The sequence below is a fragment of the Neopelma chrysocephalum genome, unplaced genomic scaffold (genome assembly GCF_003984885.1).
Source record: "Neopelma chrysocephalum unplaced genomic scaffold, ASM398488v2 Primary Assembly neopelma1_70, whole genome shotgun sequence".
Lineage (NCBI taxonomy): Eukaryota > Metazoa > Chordata > Aves > Passeriformes > Pipridae > Neopelma > Neopelma chrysocephalum.
In genome coordinates this window covers 7140140-7161068 of record NW_020897730.1, presented here as the reverse complement: position 1 = coordinate 7161068, position 20929 = coordinate 7140140, and the positions used below count along the sequence as shown (strand labels likewise).

The window sequence follows — 20929 nt, the reverse complement described above, 5'->3', positions numbered from 1 at the left end:
TGGTTTTGAAGCTACTGATGCTGAAAAATCACTGACTTTACATGCAATAAGTGGCAAAACAGAAATTATACAATGTATTAGCGATGACATAGCCTAACATCCCATATCAGAACATTAGGTTCTCTGGGTTCAGAATTTTCTTTTAATTTAATATTCTTTCCGTGCTTGTACAGCCAAAGAGCTTGTTGAAAACTGCTTTAATAAAATTACCCAGATACAGACTCAGCCTGTAGTACGATTCCATGAAAACAGAAGTTAATAATGGAGACACTGGAAGAAGCTGAACTACCATAAAGAGTATGTAATTACTTTGTGTAGGTAGCAGAAATGCACTTACTGGCTTACATGCTGCAGATCCACATAATTGCTATTAACACCTCAGGATACACATTTCACATCCCAGTACTACTTTTTTAACTGTTTGCCCTTCACTGCAAAACCAATCAACATCAAGACCTGGATCTGTAGCCCATTTGCAAGGATGTGTTTACCCATCAAAAAGCAGATCCAAAACAGAGATGGTCAATTTACATGACCAGCTCAAGCTCAGATAAACTAAATATCCAGATGTCAGACAAAGGAGCCATGTTCTTTGAGAAACAGCCCAAATTGGATTTAAAAGACTAAACAGTGATTTAATTATTGAAACGTGGACATGGATCTGACTGGCTGCAGATAAAGAGGCCAATGCCACAAAAAGTTGTTCCCAAAAATTAAGCCTTCTGCACAAAGTCTTGTTTCTCCAGCGCCAATTACTGCAGTTGTGAGACATCAGTTTTACTCACCACGCACTAGTTGCTTCTCTCAGAGCAAACACTAACTTCTCAGAGAAACAAACCATTAGAAGCACATATCTTGGGCCTGAAGTATAACCTGAACACTGTTTCAGTTTGGCCACAGGCTGATTCTCAGCAGGAAAGAGGTTGGAGGCCAGAGCTTATTCTAACCAGGTAATCTAAGCCCCTGTGCTGAGCATCTCTTTTGATACTCCATGGAAATTTTTTTCACTTTTCAGTTTGTAAATATTTCAGAGATGAAACTGAGAACTGCCTTTATATCATATCTTACTAAGGTAAATCAATTATCAAGAATGCATCAAATTTTAAAATTTTAAAATTAAAATTTTAAATTAAAAAACCCAAACAAAATACTTTTAGGTTGAGTTTCTCTTCCATGTTAAATTTTCTCCTCTTCTGTAAAGATGGCTGGTAAATAATTATCCTCAAAGCCCAAATTCCATACAATATACAACAAAACTTCTGGAATTAATCCATTAGATACTTGACGTTCATTTCAAACTTTGTTTTTATAAATTGCACCTTCCAGATTTACAGAAATAGAACAGAGAAAAACAAATCATATATGCTGTAAACAAGAAATAAGAAAGTAAGATTGTAATTTTATCCTGCATGACAACATGCAACCGCAGGTTTGTAATTGTGGAAGCTGGCAAATAGACCCATCAGTGCAATCCTGAGGTTTGTAATGACATTCTCTCTTGACACTGCCCATCAGCCTAGTAGATCAGCTTTCAAAACAATTATGTTTATCCTAAACCTAACCTTCAATATAATTTATTTCTATTTTGCATTGTTTCTGTTTTCTCCAAAACTAGGTTATTATATTGCCAACTGGCCAACAGCTCATTCACAGACACTGCTATGATTTCTATTTAAGCAACTACCTTCTAAGAATGAAAATAATTGACATTTTTCCCTTATCTCTGACCTGGTAAAAAAAAAATCCCTTGGAATAACTAAATAAAACTTTCAGTCAAGATAAAACATACTTAATAATGCGACTGTGAAGGGTGCAGAGAATGAAGAAAAGGTTCAGCAACGAGAACCTTCTCTCCATCAAAGAACTGTATTAACTGCTCTGAGTCAAGCACTTGGGCTTTTTTGGGAGGGGAGGATTTTGGGGGTGGAAAGAGGTGGAGTGGGGAGGGAAAATTATATTAAAAACCCAACCAAAACAAAATACAACCCAAGAGTTATTCATTACCTTGGCTTTAATTTGCTCTCCCATTAGTGGGTGGCAATTAGCTCTCCATCACAAAAGGAAGTGAATTTGTTCCCATCCTCAGGAGAATGCAAATTTCTTCCTCCCGGCAAAGGCCTGCCACATTCTATAGGAACGTGCTGCCATACAAATGAGGCACATCGATTACCTTTTGTAAACAGCACTTGCTAAATCTTACAGTGTTTTTTCTACCAAAAAAAAAAAAAAGAAGCTTTGATACCTCTTTGGCTTTATACAACATCACTGAACTGCCTCACCTAAAGCAAAAGCTTCACTCAGTGCCGTTTAGCACACCCAAAGATGCGTGGGAAGAAATATCTGGAGACTGAACAATTAGAGGTAATTTACTCTAGGGTTTCTAAGCCTGAGGGTTAGAGATCCCACCAGTATTAGCACCTGACAGGTCAGCTGTCAGTCCTGCTGTGGCTTCAATGCATAACAAGGGCACCTGGTACCTGCATCCCTTTCTCCTGACAGTGTGTCTGGTTTGATGCTGCTCTGCCAAACGAGACCACCCTGTTGGTGCTCTGGTACAAAATCAGGCAGTGATGGAGTATTTTGAGTCTGCTTATGTATCTATCCCACAGCACATTTACTAGGCTGATAAGATGCAAGCAATCTCCTCTGTTAGCAATTTCAGCCTAACACTAAAAGTTTTATGGAAATACTTCACCACAGGAACTGGGTTTAATGAGAAGCTGAGGCCATTTCCCAGTTCATACATTGCTCTCATACCTGCCCTGCATAAATAAAACTCAGCATAAACAGATCTTCCTGAAATACAAGTTAAAAATTAAAAGTTGAGTTTGATGCTAAATGAAGAGACATATGCCTCACATGACACACTGCGATTTGCTCCCCTAGCAGTGATTAATACACGCAGAAATAAATCTCCACATATATCTTCTGTAGTGTTACAGCATGAATGTTTTAAAACTCTACAAAACTAGGTTGAAAGGGTATATAGTAGATAGGAAAAAACATCTGGTCATAAAGGACACTTTTTAGATCTAAAGCCTAAGAAAAGAGAACAAAAATTAAACAGAAAAAACAAAACAAAACAAAACAAAACTAAAGAAGAAACAGAAAGCATGAAAATATTGTTGTCACGCTCATTTGAAGCACTGACTAACTGAGGAATTTTGAAGGTGAGATAGTCAAAATCATTAGCAACACTTAGAGCTAACCAATTATTGTAGAAATATTTACTCTATTAGCATTAACAATGAATTAAGTGTGGTTACATAATTGAATTACTGTGAAATTGAGTTCCTTTGAAGAAATACAGGAAAGTAAAACTTGTTTTCTAAAACTGGATTTCTTATTGGAAAATGAATTAATTATGAGACACAACCACATCTAGGCATCAAAGCAATGCAGTTATTTATATAGTTGCAATGTTACTATTTATGGAGGGAAAGCATTAGAGGCATTAGCTGTTATCACTAATAAACTTAAACCTGATTTTTCTATTAAGAACCGATGAATCAAAAGCAGACAAAAAAATCAAAACTATATATATAACATACATGATTTAAACCTGTCTTGCCATTAAAGCTTTTAAATAAACCACTACTACTACTACAGAAAATGAGCTAGTTTGTCACTGAGTGAAAACCTTGTCCCTGTACATGACTGTGACACATTAACAAGCTTCTTAACAGCCCAGTCTCTCAATACTGGCATGATCCAATTTTTACATTTATCTGCTGTGCCTTGAACTCTGCACTGGACTCACCACAGGGACAAACAGCACTGATCTCCAACTTCAATATTTCCCAAGGCCATAGCTGCTGGAATTATACTGAAATTGGTATATATGGAAAAACTACAACAAGTTGTACCCTGTTTTATGTACACCGCTAAAAAGTTAAGATTCCCATCAGCAGGAGAGTTATGTTGTTTAATTTAACACCTGACAGTTTACTGGTTTCACACATTAAACTTACTGCCTCATTTTATTGTGCTGCCATTGAGACTGAACAGATTAACTCCCTACCTAATTATTATTACCAAATTATACTTGGTATGGGGAGTCACACAGCACCATTAATTATCTGTTAATGGAGAATTTCTTAATCAGCAATAAATGCAACGTTTTTTGGACTACACACCCATACAATCTTCAGTCTCTTCAAACAAATGTCAGCTTACAGTTATTACTTTTCTGAATTGCTTTTTATATAACACTTGGCATCTATCAGTGAGACAAACCCCACATCTGCATATTCACTTTTCATGAAAGCAGCAGCTGAGGTACGGCCCAGAATTTACTAACAAAGAGAACAGCAAAAATTTACAGAGCCCCTGGCACCCTTGTGTGGCTGCTACCATGGGTTGAGTTGCTCAAAGGTGCTGCTGATGCTCAGCGTGGCTGGGATGGTTTCAGTTTTAAAAATGGTGTGAAAAGAGGTCCCTAAACATATTGTGAGCATGATAGACCAGACACTGCCAAGAGATGTGACCCCTTATAGTTATATTTGTGCCTCAGAGAGGCAAGTAAAAAGATCTTGAACCCTCCACAGCTTCACTGTACCTTGTGATCCTTAGTATTTTTCATCTTTATAAAAAATTTAGGTTTAAATGAAAAAATGCTAGAAAGTATCACCATTTCCATCTTAAATACCTTGAAGACTTTTGCTTTTGGAGAAATTAAGGTACCGATTAAGCAGAAATCTATTCTATTTCCATTTTTGAAGTTAGCTATAGAAACATTAAGTGTCCTCTTAAATGGATACATATGGCCAGGAAAATCACCACTTGAAGCAATTGTGGCTTTCACAGAATTTTTTACAAGCTTTATTTACAATTTCTTTTAATCAGCAGTGGCAGTGTTAACATCTGCACCACAGCAACCTTAATCAGAAATGCCACACTTAATTCTGTCAGTATTCAGAATCTGCTCTCCTAAAAGCTCTTCAGTGTTTAGGTATCTTGGTGCTCTAATTTAGTGTTCAACTGGCTGTAATTAATCAAGTCGTGGTGTAATAAAACCACACGGATGTTTCCATTCAAAACGGTAAAACAGTAAGTATATCCTTAGCCAAGGAACCAAAATCTGCCTAGAAATGTTTACAGACCCCACTTAACTTACTGACATTTTAAAATACCACATGTCCTGCAAGTTTACATTGACTCAGGCAATGAATTTTCTTGCACACGAAAGACCATCCAGCCTTGCTACTCTGACAGCTGAGTACCCATAGTAACAACAGCAACCTCACAAAGTTGTACTTGCTCTTTTAGAAAATGTATTTGCTAAGATTCCAGATGGTTAAAAGTGTTAGAAACACGGGCACTGGGTTTGCTGACGTGGATAAACTCAGTAGGTGTTGGTTTATCATCCCAGAGTGTTACAGCTCACTCAGACCTCGCAGCAGCCCAAGGAAGCAGCTGCCCCTCCCTGGCTGAGGGCACACACTGGCTGGTGCTGCAGCAGCAGGTGACCCACCATCAAAGCACATCTGCCAACTCCAGAGAAACACAGTCACCTTTTTGGCTTAAAATATACGTATACACTTTCACACTACCTAACTTCAAGCTCCTAACTCCAGTGCCTGAACATCAATTAGAAACAGAAATGCCTATAGAGCAATCCAGAACTACTAAAATGCTGAAGCAGCTTCTGAAAGCATCATTCTGTTCAGAGGCAAGATTTTTATTTAGGGATTGTAGCTCATTATGTAAAATTAGTTACAAATAGTAATGAATCAATCCATCTAAAACTAATTTCTAAACCAACCAATGCCAGCTCTTTGCAGAATCATTTTGCCAGTATGACAATGGCAGCTTTTTGTTCTGTTTAATTGTGCCAGTGTAATCACAGCCATGAACTATTTTTATGTGTAACCCCATAGTCAGCACAGTGCATACACTTTCTCTCTCCAGCAAAATCAGCTGTATTGGCAAAAGGCAGTTTGGGTAACGTAATTACCATGATATCCAATGCTTCTGCATGAACAGACAGGAGGCAGAGTTGAAAACTTCCCTTCCCTTGCCCACTTTCTCCACAGGAAAGTTCTGTAGCAAGGAATGCACACTGAATATCTAAAAAGTGAAATCCTTCTTTCTGCTACTTGCAGTTTGTTTTTTCCAGCAGAGTTGAGAAATCCTGGTCTATTACATTTAAGTTTCACAGGGGAAGAGATGAAGAGAGGCTTTCTAGACCCCACAGGCAATATTTTCAGGTTTTATGTATTTTACAGGCCTTTATCATTTTTCCACATTCTAACCTCTGTACAGCTTGACACTGCTGCATAGTTATTCCCAATTTCACATTTGGTAGAAGTTTACTAGCATGCCAGTTTCTCCTTCCATGTAAGTCACAAGACAGTTTTATTCAGATCTAACATTGACTCCCAAGGTATCATTCCTGCCTCCCAACGGTTCAATACTTCTCTTGCTATCATTGCTCTTCTTTTTTTGGTCAAACTACTGGTACAGTCAATGAGCAGCAACACAGCCCTGTTACCCTGACGGGGATGAGCAAATGGCTCTAGGGGAATGCAGGATTCCCAAAGAGTAATTGTGTACAGCCCAAAGCGTTTCTTCAATGTCTGCAGCCCTGATGTCTCACGTTCTAGCCCAGTTCTGACTCCAGTTCTACATAGACTTCAGAGTAAAACCAGGGCAAAGAAATGATGAATTAAGTCCTTGGCAGAGTAAGTAGATAATAGCATGAACAGAACAAAAAAGCACCTTCATTAGGATATACAACACAAATATTTCTCTATGACCAAAACCCACCAGTTCAGTTGTTCCAGGTATGCCAAATACAGTCAACTGAGCAAATGCTATTGCAAAGAGAAAGCAACTAGAGATCATTTCCTGCTGGAAGCATGAGTAGATGCCTCATAATGCTCTTCCTAAAAGAGGGAAAGTCTGATGTAAAGTGACACTACCTACATCTAGAAGAAAAACCGAAAGAGAAAAAAAGGTAATTAAATTTTTGGCCATTAGCCCAGCTAGTGTTTACTCCAGGGAAGAATTAAAAAAAAGGTGCAGGAGATTACACCTGGCCTGAAAAGCAAAAACATCTGCTGAACTCATAAATAATTGGATTAGTTCTGCCCCAGGAAGCCAGCCTGGTATACATACCCTCTACAGACCAGTTTAACTGTGCACAGGAAGAAATAGAAAAAGTTGTGCTGAATTAATTTCCTATTAGAAACAAGGGGAAAAAAAAAGAAAAACATTCTTAAATGCTGAGCGCAGGTCCCTTCCACAAACTACAGCATAGCTTGCACTTGACAGCACATTTCTTTTCAAAGGACACGTTGTAAGGACTGCCCAGAGGGATAGTTCAGTCCAACAGTTCAAATGGTTCATCCATTTTGTGTTTATTTTAACCAAATTGGCTGATATACTACTAATCATTTTTCTAAAATTTCCTTAAGCCAGTCTGTGGAAAAAAAACCCAACCAACCAAAAAAACTCCAACCTCTCAAGTCACTGAATTGTTGCTTTGAACTGTACAGTAACTGGGACTGCTTAACAAGGCCTTTTGCATTTTTGCAGCCAAATTCAAAAAGATACACTTGGGAACCAAAGAGTCAAAGTGGCCCGGAGTAATCACTGGACCTTGTGTCTCTGGTCCCTTGTGTCTGGAAAACTTTACACCAGAACTCAGCAATACAGCTCCTCACTGTGCTCCTTCCTACCCTGCCCTGTCTGAACACAATAAAGCTGTGAGGAAAAAGCCAAACCAAACCCCAAAAGGGAGCTGTGCAGTCCCAGACACTGTGCCTTCAGCCGAACAGAGCCCAGACAGCACCGAGTTATGTGACATGATGGATCTGCCCTCTGTGTCTGCACCGCACTGCAGGCTCCCTTCATTTCCCTCCTTTGGGCTCATGGGGTTTGGGAGTCAGAACCTGAAAGAGAGAATCTGGAAACTGCAAATGCAATTTCATTGTGTCATAGAGGACACAAGACAGAGCTAACAGATAATGTGCTACTGCAGTACTGTGCTGCCACTGCTCCTGATCCATCACAGCTTGGGAATTTGGTCTTGCACTGAGGCACTGAGCACATTGGGGCTTATTGCCACATACCTCAGGATAAACACAGAGCTAAGAGTGCCTCTATGTAGGCAGGAAGGGCAGCTGCCTTTACTGGAACAGATTTTGATTCTTTCCCAGACTGCAGTGCTCATCATTTACACACACCTTCAGGGATTTATTCTCCTTCATCACACTGAGCTCGTGACTGTCACACTCTTCCCTAAATCCTTCTGCTCCATTCCAAAGACAGCAAAGGGTCATATTTTCCATTACTGTGAAACATTACAATGTACTTTTCAAATTTTTCAGGAATCTGAATTCATCTGATTTCATCCAGGAATGGAATCCCAAAATTATTCCTAGCAGTGGCATATAGGAGAGAAGATAGTCTAAAACTTTTGTGTTCAGGATTTTTTAACTATTAAGTAGTCTCACAGGATTTTCCTCTCCCTCAGGTGAGTGTTTTTCCCCAAGTGGGTGGGAGATAACTGTGGTGAGTACCCTAAAGACTAAAATAGTAATAATTAAAAATTATATATTCATCACCCTAATGACCATAACTAAATGTAGCACCAACTTTAACTGAGCTTTGAAAACTAAGGAGAAGTCATAGACCAAATTATCTATAGGTATTGACTTCTTCACCTGCCTGTTCTGGGTGAAAACCACATCATGTCATTATGTAAACAATCACTGGACTGCTTCCAAGGTTATATCCTTCACAGCTGTGAACAAGCAAAGAGCAGTATGAAAACACACAAAAAACTCCCACATGGCAAAGCAGAATTTGATTTGCATCAACCAAGGTACAAAGGACCATGTCTTCAGGCTTGCCAGTAATAATTACAGATCAGATCATAAACACCAAGTATGATGAAAGTCATTCTAGTTACATGCTCATGAACACTGAGTATTTGCAAAGAAAAGAAGTCTCCAGGAAGTCCTATCACTGACAGAGTTATTTATACTCTCCATAAGAAGGCAGTGCTGCTTCTCTTACATGATTGGAATTAATGCAGGCAAATAACAGTACAAAGAAAACTGCAGGTGTTTATGCTTTTTAGAACATTTTTAGTTCCTTCCCCCAACTTGCAATATCATTTTTTCATATTTTTTTAAAGCAGCCATTCATAGCCCATCCTAGAGGATAAACATTTCACTATGACTTTCTCCTGAACTATAAAGGTCATAAAGGATACAGAACACTGGGAAGCATCAGCCTTAATGCTGCAGTCCCAATGCTGCCTTCCAGCTCTAGGCCCAGTGGTATTGTACAGGGAAGGTATGTGTTGTCCAACTTTATTTCTTTCCACTCCAGCACATAGGAGATATCAAACCATTTGTCTCCTTCACTGATCCTGTGTTCCTTGTTTAAAGGTCGTCTATAAATCTTGAAACTTCTGCCAGAGCATGTTTCTAAATAAAGTGTTTCTAAATAAACTTCTACTTGAGAATAAAGAAGTACTTCCAATATTTTCTGGAGTATGACTTCAAGTTGTCAATCAGTTTCTAGTTCATCTGAGGTAAACAATCTATTAGAAATGCACTGGAATTTTGTCTTGCAACATTTAAATCTGCATATTGAGGCTGTTCTTCTCTTTCTGCAAATGTTTGGTGTCTGCCAGCTAAACCTACCACCAACATTGTTACAGTTTCATGACTGAATTTGTGGGGAGAAGGTTCAAAGAACAAAATCCACCTTGTTTCTGTTACAAGCAGGAACCACTTTTCCCTCACACCTTTGATTCCACCTGAGCTAGTTATGCTGCTTTTTGCTAGAAAGAAGCAACTGCTTTGTAGAGTGATGGGTATGCAAACAGGAAACCCAAGTAACACCTAGAGAACGCTCACATCTACCCTAAAGGAGCAGTTTCTCTCTGGTGAAGGTCTTTGTGGCTCATCACAGCAGGCACAACAGAGCAGAACTCCCCTTAGCTCTAAAGAAAGCTTTCCTTTCAAGGGAGCAACTATATATCATGTCACTGTGACCTGACGGTGTCTGAAAATTACTTTGTTTCTGACAACCCCAGAGGACAAAGGAAAAAACACAGCCTGTCACTGAATTCCCTCCCAAAAAACCTCACAAGGAGAAGTTAGCCTGGTTTTTGAGGAACTGCCTCCATTTCTGCAGACGTGATTTTGTGTCCACAATTATTTGCAAGCGTAAATTATGGGCCCAATCCAATACTTACTGAGGTCAACAGAAAGAGGTCCTATTGATTTCAGCAGGGATGAAATATAGCCTACATATCAAAGTGCAACTCAACAAAAAAACATAATTTCTGGATAAGTGCTGCTTGGATCTGGAAATAACTGTGGATACAAGTCTAAGTCCTCAATGTAAGAGGCAAAATTGAGTTACATCTCAAAGTCAGAATCAATAGCTGTCACTCCACTGGACTGTCAGTGCTTTATTATTGTTGTGGAAGAAAGTGATTTTTAATTAGTTGCATAAATATAATATTTTGCCACTTGCCCTGTGTCTTTATGACCACCTATAAGTAACCTCAACAAAAGGAGGAAAGAGAAATTGGGTATTTCACACCTAATGATGTTTGTAGTTGGCACCTTGGATGCATCTGTTTTACTGGACATAAAGCAAATTTTTATGGCTCATGTCCAGATAGTTTCACACAAATACAGTAGAGAACTTCAGTTAGCAGGCAGCTCACTAACTTTACCTGCTTGCTGTGAAAAAAGATATCTTGAGTCCCTACATAAATGGAAGTAACAGTTTAGAAGCAATAAATATTCACACTTTAGTCTGGCTTACTTGGAGGAAATAGATTAGCTTAGTGATTTTTCTGTAGAACAACTTAATCTTAAGAAAAGCAAATACAGCCACAAGGGTGACGTTTAAAACAACTAATGGCCCGTATTTATGCTGAATGTGAATATTAAAATACTTAATTTTAAACTGAATTAACAGAATATGGAAAATCTTGAAGTCCATCTTGTATATGCACTAAGTAAAGCAGAAAAAGATACTGAAGTAATAATTGAAGAATTCTGGTAAGTTTTCACAGGAATTAGAAAGAAAACCAGGAAATTTTAAGGACAAGCCTACAAGACAAAAATATGTATTAGTGAATAAATGTTATATAAGTAGTTTTGTAAAGCCTATAATATTTAAGGCCAGATTATGCAATTGGAGAAATGATCTTTTCACACTGAACTGAGTACACATATCCTCAAGTCTTTCCCCAAGTGCTTGGGATAACCTCAAACTCCCAATGAAGTTTTTAAAATGACAAAAAGAGGGCCAGATGAAAGAAACAAACCAGGTTCCACAGAAGGTACCATTTGCGCCCCAAAAAAGAAAAGGCCAAAATCACCATTTACTTTCCAAAACTCTAAGCAAGGTCCCCTTACCTCTTACTCTTCAAAGTCAACAGTCAACAGATGAACTGGAATTATACAACACAGAGAACCAAGAAGTATACAGGATACTTTTGGGAAAAAGTAGTTAAACAAAGGAACATTTAAAAATTAAAGCAATCTGAGGCAGGTAACCAAGGAGAAGAAACTAATGCAACATACTCTGAGCATATTTTCTGGCCTAACACACACACATAACTCACCATAGCTGTTGCTGTTTCACTATCAGCACATTCACAGCAAAGCATTAACAGCACATCTGTTTCATTAAAAATAAATGATCAAATACAGGGATTATAAAACTTTATACTTCCACAAAAACAACTGTTATTCTTAAACTGCACCTCTTGGTAACAGGAACTCACCACATACACTGCTTTCCTTTCTGCCACAGGGAGCATATACAGTAATGAAAAGCTTGCCAGAATAACAGTCCCAAACAGAGCCAGCTTTAGCTTCAAATACATACAAATTTCCAATAAACACACACTTGTTTTGCTAAGGATGTAATTGTTTATCTGATTATATAATGCAAGTTTGATATTAATTTAAAAAACAAATAATGGAGTCTTTTTTCCCAGTGCTAGGCCACAGAGAGCTCAAAATTACTGTTTATTTGGTTCCCTAACTTCTGTTGAATGAACTTAAACGAGTGAACTGCATGAAGTTAGTGTGAGTTTAAACAGCAGTTTACTGGAGACTGGATTCCTTATCTCTTTAAGCGCTCTCAAACGACTCGGGCTCTCCAGCAGCCATAGGAACCTGAGGCTCAGTCCCTTCATTAGGAATGTTCCTTTAAGATGCTTATCAGAAGACATGACTAAAAGGAAGCTTAGCGAGGAAAAAAAGAACTTGACCCAAAAATACACTCCCTTCTTTTTCCCTTCTACTGCAAAACCCCACAGGGCACTGAACTCTGGCAGATCTGAATGCACCCATGATCAGACCTTAGACAGTGCTGAAACAAAGAGAGGCAGAAAGACAACTGAGTTTACATCTTGTAAGTTTTTTTAGGTATGTACAAATGATTTTACAGTCCACAGTATGGAAAATTAATTCTAGGTTTACAAGTCTGTGCCAAAACCTTTTTGAAGGTAATACAAGCACATTTAGAAGTCTGCATTCCAGTTGTTTCAGGTTCCTAAATGCCATTTTCATAAGTAACTTTGGTATTTTAGCACCAAGTCACCTTGATTTTCAGGAGTTTTTTAAGGTGTGCTTGAAAGTGTTTCAAATTCATCACAGATAATCACAGTTGCAATTACCATCTCTTCACTTTTCCTCCTTGTTGAAAAGAATACCCTGAACAAGGACTTGTCTCTTAGACTGGCTTGTGAAATCAATACTAAAAGAGTTGAAGAGAATTTTAAAATATATTCATTTGCAAATTAGGTGTACTGCAATTTCCTTTAGAGTAGCAAAATAGATGCATTCTTAGAGCATTTCTGTTGCAGCAGTTTGTTGGCAATCTAGACTATAGGAGAGGAAAAAAATGACATTTTTAAAACAACCACACAAGATACAAGAAAGCGTTTCAGCACCTCAATTGACACAATACTCTAGTCTAATATTCATTGAGCTGAATTTCAAAGATATGGGGATAAGACATCTTCGATACAGATCAACCTCTTCTTTAAAACCAAGTGGCTTTGTGCAGCAGTAAGAAGATGAATTCCGCTAAGAGCAGGTGCTAACATGTTCCTCTCTTCCACTCCACTAATAAGAGTATTTTCTTTGGCACTGACAACCTGTAACTGAGCTGACAAGCAGTGAAAAGAACTCAGGTAAGACTAATGGCTCTATTTAACAGCAGTCTCAAGTAGCAGTGTATCTGAAGATGGGCAATCTTTTCAGGAAAAAAAAAAAGACAGTTATTTTTTAAACATGACAATTAGTCTTACTTAAAATCATTTTAATGAGTAGTAGCAGGAAAAAGAGTCAAAACCAAGGCAGGACACTGAGTATATTCAGAGTATTTAAAGTAGCAAATGTTTCTCATGGTGAAAATATCTGTAAAAGAAATTAAACAGTAACATACTTTTCCAACTCTCATCTTAGTCACCAGCAGAGACCCCACAGAATGCTGGCAGGACATCCTCATCTTTAGGAATTAACCTTTTCAGTCAAAGTCATACACATCTGCTATCCCAAAGTATTACACTTTCTGATTATGTTGAATAACTACATTCCAGTGTTAATCAGCAGACATCAAGTTCAAAGTCTGCAACAAACTGATTTATTCCTCTCCACAAACTATATCCTATCTGTAGAACAACTATGAATATTTCATGATGTACAGTTTTCAGAAGTGAATGTTTTATTTTCATTAACTTTTCCTATATTCTGCTTTCCAAAAGTCTTTTAAATCTGAACACTCAGATATTTTTAGAGCAAACAAATGCACTTCAATCATCTGAATGGACCATGAGGTTGTTTGAACCCCCAAACCTTCACATGTCTTGATCTGTGAATATTAACTCATAATTCTTACGTCTGTTGCATTCAACAGTCAAGGTTTTAGTAGCTTTATTCACACAGACTGATAACTTGGTGCACAAATAACTTATTGTGCAGCAAGCCCCCCTGACATAAATGGATATGAGATATTACAATTGTCTTCATGGCCACAAAATTTCTACATGCTTAATTCCACATTGACATGCTCTGAGCCATCACTTGTAGATAAATACACCAGAGCCAGTAAGGCCATCTCAGTGTGCATAATTGCAAGCACATACAGTTCTTGAAGGATCTAACTTTTAAGAGGATTAAGGGTATTGGAATGGCTCAAGAAGTGGCACTATTTCATGAAAGCACATGCTTTGCAGACATATCCTTGAAGAAAAAAGACTAATTTGGAAAGCTTCTATAATGAATATGACATGCATACTCTGTGTGTGTACACACCAAACACATTTCTATCTAAATAAAGGATATATAGATGGTTATTTCCATGTCTAATTAAAATATTCATTCAAAATAAACTTGAGTAACAAAGGACAACATAAAAAAATTCAAGAAACTACAGGTGGAAAGTTGCACATTGACAACAGAATGAACTGCCAGGGAAATTACATTTGCTCACATAGTTCTAAGTAGCCAGAACTGCTACTGGAACTTGACAATTCCCATGCAGTTTGTTTTCTTCCGTTCATTATCAAAACAGACAAAATTGCACCAAGAAATTTCTTATTAAAAAAAAAACCTGAAACATCCACTTGCATAAGAAGCCAGAGGAAAGGAGAAAGGACTAAGGGATTCCTCTGTGATGAGACTGCACATTTTCTCATTTTCTCCTGCAAGTATAACTTCTGCTGTCACCAGAAGAAATAATGAGATAAAGTGTTAAACCTGTTTCAGCTGTCCTGGTGAGGTATGGGTAAGGAAGAAGAAGCCATGAAATTACCCAGGAAGAGTCAATAACATGTTATTTGACTTTATAGGCAGAAATAAACATCATTCAAGTTGTAACTGAATTAACGTAGCATTTTGAATAAACCCAATTTGCACAGGATCTGCTGTCACAGGAACCTCTGCCCCTCAGTGTTAAACCCAGCCTCCCTTAACTGCATTTTTGAACTGCTGATCAGGCTCCCTGCACGAACATACAACAGTCCCTTCCCCATCCCATTGACTTTCCCTCACATTCTCTGGCCACCAAGTAAACATACAGGTATGCATGTGCCAAAAGTGTTACAATAGTTTGTAAAGGAAGGACAAACTTACCTATGTTATTTATGCAAGAGAGAGAAGAAACAAGCACTGAATAAGGCAGGCTGGCTACGTAGCAGCAAGACTTGTTAACTGGGTTGACATAGGATTGTCTGACTTGTTACTAAAAAATAAAAAAAAAAGGAACAGCAAGAAAAGTCTGAAGGGCAAGAAATGCACACAGAACAAACTGGGAGATGAATGAGCAGTATATGAAAATACATTAAAAATCATGGCTACTTCATATCTGTAGCACCTGACTTCTGACACAAGCCAGTAAAAACATGACCAGACAAAAGGGACAGCTTTTCACTTGTACAGTGGTCCACTAAATGCCCTGTGACAGAACTGAGAGGCCTCATGAAGACATCACCATTGCTTCTTTCCATCTTCTGCTCTACCATAGCTGACATGGAAGATGAGCTGACACCAAACCACATCAGTGGCCTCCTGTGAGTGGCCAGGGCACCCCTCAGCTCTGCCCTCTCAAGACTCCTCAAAAGTAGGCTCACATCAAACTGGTGCTGTGCAAGAGGAGGCCAACTGCAGAACAAAGGACTTACACAGTAAAGAACAGGCTGCCAGAGCCCAGACACTTTGACAGAGGAAAATAACCAGCACTTCATCCCAACTTCATACCATTGTAAGTTTTACTCGGCAAATCTCCCATCTTTTCACAGCCTTCATTATTCTGGGAGAAGCAATTATATACAAAGAGACAACCTATGACTTATTAACCACCTTTTAAAAATACACTCTCTACTTATCAGGAAACACTCAGCTATTGGTGTTGGCTAAGCACTATTCTAAATCACCTTCAGATTGCAGGTTATCATCCTTCCTTCTGCAGGGCCTTGATCCCTTGAGAATGCTTTACAGCCTTGTGGATATCCAAGGATCATCACTTTAACATCTAATTATCATTGTGAGCAGCCACTGTAAACATCAGCAAACTTCACAAAGGACACTATGCAACACAGCACACTTCATTAATATTAAGGTTAACTGGTCTTTCAGGAACTCATCATATTTGCTAAAACAACATACAACAGTAGTGCAATAAAGTGATTTTTTTTCCTCTGCCTCAAAGCTGAAAGACCGAAAAAGCTGGCTTCTTTCAAGGGCAGAGGGGAAGCATCTAGGGCATATTTAGCTATAACTGATAACTTCCACACTTATGTTGTTCAACAGATGTTTAAAATGGATTTGCAGACTATAAAGCTGATTATTCACCAGTACTCTGTGACCAGACTATTTCTCATCAGAATTGTAAAGGGCAGTTTTACAGTAGATAATAGAGATCAAGAAATTGCACTTTTAGGTTTAAGAGGTCCATAATTGAGTATGCCAAAAAAGGCAAATGACATTCAACTAACACTACACGACTACTGGAATGCACCACAACATGTCTCTAGAGTAATTTAGGAAATGTCCACTGTAATCTTTGTTTTGTGCTGCAGCTTAATGCAGTAGCTACACTGAAGCTTTGAAAGGTCAGAAACTGAAATGAAGACTTAACAACTTACTGGTTTTAATATTGTTTTGAGAAGAAAAAAATGTTTAAATTAAGTAGGAACAGGCCTAATTTTTCATGTAAACCCATGTAAGCAAAGGGCCCATTCCCATAAGCTGTTGGAGGGTCTCTTAAGTAATGTCTCCTTTCCTGCAGTGCCGAAAATGGCAAGCCCAAGGATGAACATGTTTGCTGTTCACTTTGTGGGGTGTTAGTGCAGCTGTTCCTCCTCCTCATGATAGTCATGGTACACTTAGGAAGAGCAGTGAAGCCTTGCTATTAATGTATTGGTCAGATCCCAGGTCTAAGGAGCTGTGTCTAAAAGAAAGGGAGAAGAGTTGCAGGCGTACACCACGTTTAATTGGTATCACAGACACAGTTACGTCTGTGTACATTTTGTCACAGCCTGTCTCTCAGGTAAGGGACCTGAGATAGGAATTCTCATAAGAATTCACCTGGAAGAAGATCTGGAGTAACTTCACTGAAAGCACATACTTCATATGACTACTATAAGACAAATATAAAAGAAATTACAACTATGCCCAGTGAAATATTCAAAATTAGAGCCTTGAATGCAAGTGATATTTATCTCAGGAGGCAAAACCACTCTATATAATCAGAATACTTGCACTGAGAGCTGAGTTACATTGCCCCTGTTCCATGTGAAATCAACTCTCCTTCACACTTACTATTGCCTGTGGAATTCTGTCTTAAAGCTGCTTAACACATGATCAATGAACAGGCTTTGAGATGGAGGCTTTGGGGGAAGTTGTTAGGAACTTTATCAGCAGTTTTAACCAGGATCAGTCTTTTCACCATCAGAATCTGCAGATTTGTCTAGACTGACAAACCTACAAGCTTTTTGACTAGGCAAAGCCACTTACCAATGAGCTTGTTAAATCCCATCGTGGTTGCTCTCATTTAGAATTAAAGTACTTTGCACTTTTAAAATTAGTACAAACCAAAGGAACAGCACTTGAATTTAGACTAATTAAGATTACATTTAAAGTAATTTGGATAAATCATTTAAAACTCCTGGATGAATGAATCCTACTCAGAATTGACCCTCACAGAAGCAAGCTCTGAACTACTGGAGAGATCTCTGTCTCCCCCACTTCAGCATCTGAAATGGGCACTCAGAACTGCTTACAAACTTTGTCTGTGGAGATTAAGAAAATGTATTAGTCTAAAATCAGGAATTACATGTTTCTAATGCTGAAGAATTTCCAAAGATAAATGGATGAGGCATTGCTATTTTAAAAGTTGATAACTCATGAATGTTCAAAGCCAGAATCAAATACTTAATTCTGATGGAAAGTTGAAATACTTTGCTTTACACTACTTTAATATGTGCATTTAATTTATCAGTAGTTGGTGAACTCATACAATAAACCAAGCCTACATGATCAGCCTAAACTTATGAAACAATGAAAAGTACACAAGCAGAAGGAAAAGCAAAATTGTAATTAAAAAAAAAAAGAGAGCTTTTATAGCCTGATGACAACTAACCTAACAGTTTGATCAGTCAGTTGTAATTCTTCTAGGACCTGTTAACACTTAGAAAACATCAGTCCCAGGCTTGGATCTGGAATATAAACTATCTTGGTTTAGGAAATTCACTACCTTCCTTATGAAATTAAGGTAGCAAGAAAGTAGAACTTGCAGCCTCACAAACTAAAAAGAGCTAGAAATTAGCACTGTAAAACAGTAGCATTCAGGACTTTTTTATATGTTGCACAACTTCAAAATTGCTCATGTGAAAATGCTCAAAAATAACAGTGTAGCAACAGAATTCCTGCCTGCTTCTCTACTGCTTTTTCTCTTCAGTACATAAGCATTGTATCCGCATGAATATGGGTCACAATCAATAAGAACGTTCTTGTAGAGCACACAGCAAGGCCAGCTCTGTCCTCTTCTGGTGTGGTCCTGCTGCCACTATGAAGACTGACAAAACTCACTTTCCATTTGACAAGCTCAGAATCAAAACACAAATGCAACTCAAAAATTGACCTTTTCTACAAATTCTTCTCTGGTACCATTTAACTTCTAAAGCCTTCCAGAATTAAATAAGAATTAAGTGCCACTAACACGCAATACAGATGTAGGATAAGTCTGAGTAAGTCTTCAGTGATACCAGCCTCTTTGTCCTAATAGTACAAAGGCATCTAAATTACTTTAAGGCATCAAAAAGGACAAGTCTAATTTTGATTTATAAGAAGAGGTTCTTACTTAAGTACATGATTCTCTCATTTGCTCCCACAGAATAGGAAGTCACATGTAAGTTTTAATGCACTTATGTTGAAATCTCTACACACGAGATCATCTGGTGACACACCTGATGCCACCGTTAACCACTCATTGCAAGGGACACACAGACTTTTACCCGAGAGAAGAAGAAAGGCAAAAATCCAGAGGACTTATTCCTTTGCACTGCAAAACCCTTTCCAGAGAGAGGAGAAGGATCAACAGTTCAACAGTCATCTGGACTCCCAGGGCAGCTAGTGCAAGATCAGAAAACTCCACCTGGAGGTCTCTGCTTCTTCCAGATCCTCTGTGATCTCACAGGTAGTGTGTTTGTGACAAAAGGAAAATGAAAACCAGGATTATTTACAAGATACATCTACAACACATTGGAAACAAATGTTTCCTTTTACCCTGATTATGCTTTTTAAAGCCCTTTGTGTTCTCTGTCTTCAAAAACGACGTAAAAGCACCAGTTTGAGATATTTTAACTTCATTGCCAGCAGTCAAAAAGAGCTAAAGAGATGACAGACTGAAGAAAATTATGAATGGAATTGTAAATCTTTCCAGTTCGCTGAAGGAAGGGCCAAGCTGTGCGGTGTGATAACAGCAGAACGTGTAACGCTGGCAGAAAAATGGAGCGGCACAAATACCTTTTCGCCACAAGTGTGAATGAGTATTAAAACACCGTCCCAGGGAGACGCTATCGCTGCCAGCCCTTTGAAAGGAGGTCACCCGTGACACCGCGGGGCGATGCAGCCTCCTCATTAGCGCTATTTAAATACCCCACCGAGCACTCCCTCGTCGGTTCCCCGGGCCATCCTGTGCTGCCGCGGGGAGCTGCCACAGCGCTCCAGCTGCAGCCTCCCCGCTCCCTGACCCGACTGCCAGCAGGGCACTTAAACCAGTGACCCTCCTCCGCCCTTCGGGGATTGTAGAGTTCGTTATGTAACATGGGAAAGATAACAAGTGCCAGCAACAAAGCAAGAAGATAAAGCAGGAAGAAAATACACCAGATACCGTTGATAAAGTGCAGGTTAAACAAAGGTGGTTAAATAGGCAGCATCAGGTGCCTCCGCCCCAGATTTTGGAGGCGCTCAGCACACAGCTGATAAGAGTTGAACAGGAACATTCTCGCCCTCCAGGCGCTGCGAGGCGACGGGCGGAGGGAGCAGCAAATCGCCGGGAAAGGAGGGCTTGGATGGGACCGCCCCCGAGGGCGGAGATGCCTTGGAGGGTCGGGGGCACATTCCCTTGCAGTGCAGCAGCGCCGGGCCGGGGGGACCTGCTCGTCCCTGGGCCCCGCCGCGAAGCCGCCTGGGGTGATGGAGACGCGGAGACCCGGCCACCACTCCCGCGGGGAATCCCTGCAAGGTGCTGGAAGCGCTCCCGGGCCGTCCCCGCGGTCTGCAGGAGTTACTCACCGGCCGCAGCCTCCCCGCACCTCCGAGAGCCGGGCACGGCCCCGCCGGGCCGGGGTCCCCGCACCGCCGCGGGTCCTGCACCTCCCGCGGGGCGAGGGGGTCCCGCCGGGGGTCCCGGCCCGGGTGTGCCCGCGGCAGAGGCTCCCGCAGGTCACGGCCGTGGCCCCGCCGGCCCCGGGGTGCGGGAACCCGGTCAGAGAACGGCCCCGCGATCGCTCAACTCCCGCCGGGGAACGGCGGCCACGACCCCGGGGCCGGGGAGCGTTGGAGGTGCTGCTGCTGCTCCCCGGCCCTGCCGTTGGGGCTGTCACCGCTCAGCGCGGAGGAACCGGCACCCTTTAATCCCAAATAAGCGTTTTCCTCTCGGATCGTCTTGCTAAACTCTCCCTTCTCAGAGAAAGTAAGGTCACACTTAAAACTTAAAAGTGTGTGAGGATATGAGGGTTTTGTGTACTCCAAATTAGGCACAGTAAAACTGCTGTACATTACCATGTAAGTTCTATCTTTTACATACGACTTACAATTTTTGAGATTTTTAACGTTTATGTATCCTACCACAACAAATCCTGACCAATTTGGTATTATAAATCCAATAACGTGGTCCTGGAAAGTAGGAAGGAGTTATATTCAATCACTTT

General features: G+C 39.7%; 1 protein-coding gene across 3 annotated transcripts in view; it reads right to left on the bottom strand.

Annotated features, from left to right (window-relative positions):
- Positions 1-20468, bottom strand: part of SPSB4 (splA/ryanodine receptor domain and SOCS box containing 4) — a 159460-nt gene extending 138992 nt beyond the window's left edge. For 2 of the 3 annotated variants that reach the window (XM_027686192.1, XM_027686195.1), the window contains exon 1: positions 20292-20468. The gene's annotated coding sequence lies outside the window, so the exon portion shown is untranslated. Of the gene's footprint in view, positions 1-18135; positions 18154-20291 lie in introns of those variants that run through there. The other variant, XM_027686193.1, reaches the window with a different exon arrangement.
- Positions 20469-20929: the final 461 nt, after the last annotated feature.